The sequence below is a fragment of the Macaca nemestrina genome, chromosome X, assembly GCF_043159975.1.
Source record: "Macaca nemestrina isolate mMacNem1 chromosome X, mMacNem.hap1, whole genome shotgun sequence".
Classification (NCBI taxonomy): Eukaryota; Metazoa; Chordata; class Mammalia; order Primates; family Cercopithecidae; genus Macaca; species Macaca nemestrina.
In genome coordinates, this window is record NC_092145.1 from 55,195,013 (window position 1) to 55,199,826 (window position 4,814).

Sequence of the window (4,814 nt, forward strand, 5' to 3'; positions counted from 1 at the left end):
TGCTTGCTTTTATATTTTTAGTGGTTTCTGTTAGTGTGTTAATTACTCAATGTGTGGAGGATAAATGATGTTGGAAACAATATTAATGCTTTCAGGTCTTCAGAAGACTATATACACCAAGGAAAAAGCTTCACAGTGCTGCTTTTTATCCATGGGGAAGGCCCCAGAGTTTTAGATTACCACAGACCTGCCTTAGCGTTATTCTGGTGAGGGATGGTCAGTGGTTCATTCCCATGGTTCAGTGGCTCTTTGGCTTGGGCTTAACTGGCTACAGATAGAGCTTCTGGAGGGATCCAGGTTGTTGAGACATTGAATATAAATTTTTAATGGAGTTGTGGAAATTCTTATTAAATAGTAAATCACCAGATTAAGAAGTCGGGGGTAGATGGGAGTAGTTGTTTTTGCCACAGAAAAAGCAAATCTAAAATCCATAAAATTTACTCTTTATCTCTAAACTTCCCATGTAATTATGATTACAGACCATCATTATTGAAAATTCCCTTTTGAAATTAGTTATCTAAAAGTCATGAGCCAATAAGATACATGCACATGTTTCTGAGGAATACTGTCTTTTGAAGGGAGTTTTGTACTATAAATGCATACTAACAGAGTTTAATACTATCAATGATAGACTGAATTAAGAAAATTTGGTACATATACACCATGGAATACTGTGCAGCCATAAAAAAGAAATAGATCACTGCACTTATGTATGTTTTTGTTTAACTTATGGACAAAGACTTATGGATAAGTACAAAAAATAAATCCTCTTTTGCAACCCAGAACTCATTGTTCAATATGAGTTTTGATACATATAAGAAGGGATATTATTATACCTGAGACAGTTAATTGATGGGAGTATTGATAACCATAAAGATTGGTTCCAGGCCGGGTGCAATGGCTCAAGCCTGCAATCCCCACACCAAGGTGGGAGTATTGCTTGAAACCAGGAGTTCAAGACCAGCCTGTGCAAGAAAACTTTTATCTTGAGAACATGATGTCTGGAATTAAAGGTATTCTACACATCTGTACTATTCTTGAGTGATCGCTTAGGAATGAACGTGATTTGAACTCATTCATGTTAAGAGAGGGTATCAAATTGACAACCAGGCAGATCCCCACCACCTACACTAAAAAGGACCCTGAAGTAAATTGGTTGAAGAACTCAGGTCCCAAAGATTCTTGGTGAATTTTGAAGACTTCATCAGTATACCCATATTAAAAGGAGATGACAGAAGCCAAAGCAATTATGGGCTGACAGGACAACTGGATCAGTTTCATTAAAAAGGGCTAACTTGAAGAGAAATCTTTTGACTCCAGCTCTTTAGAGTATCTAAAGTGACCTTGATGGACAGTGGAAAAAATCACAACATGGAATTCCTTGAATAAAAATTTATTGACTTAAAAAAAAAAGAAATAGATCATGTCCTTTGCAGGGACATGGATGGAGCCAGAGGCCATTATCCTAAGCAAAGTGATTCAGGGACAGAAAAACAAATACTGCATGTTCTCACTTATAAGTGGAAGCTAAATGATGAGAACACATGAACACATAGACAGAGACAACATAAACTGGCCCTATCAGAGGGCAGAGGGTCAGAGAACGGAGAGGATCAGGAAAAATAAATAATGTGTACCAGGCTTAATACCTGGGTGATGAAATAATCGGCACAACAAACCCACATGACGCATGTTTACCTGTGTAGCAAACCTGCATATGTACCCTTGAACTTAAAATAAAAGGTTAAAAAAAAAAAAAAAAAAGACTTAGAGCTTTTAAAAACTTTTTTTCGCTTTTCACTCACCAGTCTGATTTCTTTGGCTTTATCAAGATAAGGTGTTTCAGAGTCAAATGACCAAAAATAAGCAAATGGAAAGTCTCCAAATACAGGATTACAAAGATTTTTTATGTGACTCTTCAAATAAAAGTGTGAGTGGGAAAACACCCTAAAGTTAAAGCTGATTAGCTGTTTGGGTCCCCTGGAGCTGATGCTTCTAGTTTGCCAACCTTTCATGAATACCTTCAGATTGATTCATTCAACCATTCTCTCTGATTACACATATTGTTACCTTGCAGTGTGTAAAACTATGAAAAAAGTTAAGGCATCTGTTTTGTTTGTGTGAATATATATAAATACATATATACTCACACCTCTTATCATTTCTGTGCTATAATAAACTTGCTTTTGTAATTTAACTCAGAACTTTTGCAAGTTTTTATATAATGTAGTTAATATAATGTGACATTTCAACTATATTAAAGTATGAATATTAAGGACTATATGCGGTCTAAGTCTACATGGGCAAAACCTCAGTGTATACTGAAACAAGTTGTGCATGTCAATCAAGGGTGGAATGAAAAACTATCAATGCTATATTAGGGAAAGCATTTGGAATTTTGTTTTCTTTTTTTTTCTTTTCTTTGATGATGGTTTGTACAAGCAGCCATTGAGTTTCTGTTGAACCTCATTGTTCTACAGCAGCCCTATGGTCATTTAACTCTTCTGAGGTGTATTAATCCAATTATCTCACCTTGATGCATGTTATGTGTTTGGCAGAAATAATACCACATATTATCTTTCATGTTTGCCCCATGACTGAGTTGTAGAAACAGCTCACATTTCTTAGGCTCGACCTGTTGAGCTTATATAAGTTCAATACAATTTATTTAATGCTTGAGTACAATACCTCTACATTTCATAGCAATTTATAGTTAAGTGTGACTTTTATCCCCTATCAGGATGCAATAAATATTTGCTTCTACTGACTTCTGCTGGGAAGTAATATCTAGGCATTTCATAAAATCAGCACGCTAATTTTGTCTGGAGGGCCATGTTTGTTAAAGCTTTTAATGCACTGTATACTGTAGTTCACTTTTCATCATTTATACCTATCCAGGGCTGGAAGGGACTTAAAAGGTCATATAGTCCTCATAGCAGCCGCACCAGCCCTGTCCCTGACTTTAAGTAGCTCCAGAAAGCCTTTCAAATTAGGAGGAATTGATCTGTTTTCTTAAAGATCTTCTTAAAGGAGATTCCTGACACCCATCGGTCACTAATTTATGTAACTAGCAATTCTTACTTTTGGGGAATTCTTCTTTATGTTAAACAAACTTGTTAAGTTGCTGTTAAGAGCAGCTTCTTTTAATCCACCCTTAGTAGATATGGAAAATTGTTACTTTTCTGTGATAAACAAGATAAAAGAGAGCAAAAACCCTGAAAACAATTATGAAACCACCATTCTTAGCCTACTCTTCTCTGGACTGAAGTTTCAACTTTTCCCTAGACCTTATTTGAATATATTTTAGTCACATTTGTCACTCTTTTCCAGATACTATTCAAGCTTTTTATGCCTTTAAAAAATTGTGTATTCCAACACTGGACACAGTATCCTAAGATTAATATATGGGTGCAAAGGAATCACATCTCAAAATCTCAATTCCCCAAAGCACTTTTACTCTTTGATGAACCTCAAACTTCTGAAATCAAATTATATAGAGAAAAAGGCAGTTTCTGCCACTAGTACTTGCTTTGGTCCTCCTCAAGTTCTAGTGTGGATATGGGCCATTTTTTCCATTTTCATTTTTAATACTCCTTTAGAAAAGAATTTCTTCACATATTTTCTTAATTTGTCTCATTTGGCACAATAGTGAAATCACTCTTCATTGTCTGCTAAGTCAGTCAATGAACAATAATTTATTAAACTCCAAACTATGTGTATGGTACTGTGGTCACTGCATCCCTATGATGGCTTAAATAGTATGGCCACCTCGTTGCTTGAGCTTGAATCCAGTCTTGGAAAATTTTGATGTAAGCCTGCTACTGGGATCCGCTGGCATTCTACAGATGTGAGAGTATGGACTCTGTTTCTCTGAATCTATATATGGAAGTAAAGGGTTATTCATTCACTGATTTATTCACCATTTATTCAAAAAATACTTTTAAGCATGTGCTGTGTTCTAGGCTCTATGTTCTGTGCTGGTATTCAATGGCAAACAAAAACACACACTAGACCTTCTCTCATGGAGCTTTCAGTCTAGTAGGAGAAGAAGACATTAGAGAATCATACAAGTGCATGTATGATCACAAGAATAAAAATGCTGTAAAGGAGAGGTGTAAGTGTCATGAGAGCATGGGAACTGACCTGTCAGGGAGAGAGGGGAAAACTTTCCTGAGAAAAGAACACCTGAGTTGAGATGTAAAGGAAGAGCAATGGATTCTTACTAACCCCCATAATGTCACTATACTTGCCTCCAAAAGCGATTAGATTTGTCGGGAGAAAGATGGGGGTCAGGTAGGGAAGGGTAGAGACAAGATGGTAGTTGTATGGAATAATGCAGGTTCCCTCCAGGAACTGGAGGATCAGAATGCAAGCAGCAGATATTTAGGCAAATTGCTGCTTAGCTTAAAAAGAAAAAAAAAAAACTGAGAAAAATGTAAAAGCCACTTGCCTCAGGTTTTCAGGCTGGAGGGAAAAAGGAAGAAAGTAAACCCTGGTACACAGGTCTGAAGACCATGACTTAAGTAGTATTGCCTGGCAGAGGATTTTGTGATGACTTCTTTTTCTTTCTTAATTGATAGTGTTGATAGGTGATGAAGCACTTTGGGGGATGTAGTTTTTAAATTTAACTTTTATTTTAAGTTCAGGGGTACATGTGCACATCTGCTATATAGGTGAACTTGTGTCATGGGGATTTGCTGTACAGATTATTTCATCACCCAGGTATTACGCCTAGTACCGATTATTTTTCCTGATCCTCTCCCTTCTCCCACCGTGGCCCCTCCACCCTATGGTAGGCCCCAGTGTCTCTTCTT

General features: G+C 36.7%; 1 non-coding gene across 1 annotated transcript; it reads left to right on the forward strand.

Annotated features, from left to right (window-relative positions):
* The first annotated feature begins 701 nt into the window (after positions 1–701).
* Positions 702–829, forward strand: LOC112423173 (small nucleolar RNA SNORA40). The gene has a single exon (XR_003013645.1). It is a non-coding gene; the product is annotated as a small nucleolar RNA SNORA40 (small nucleolar RNA).
* Positions 830–4,814: the final 3,985 nt, after the last annotated feature.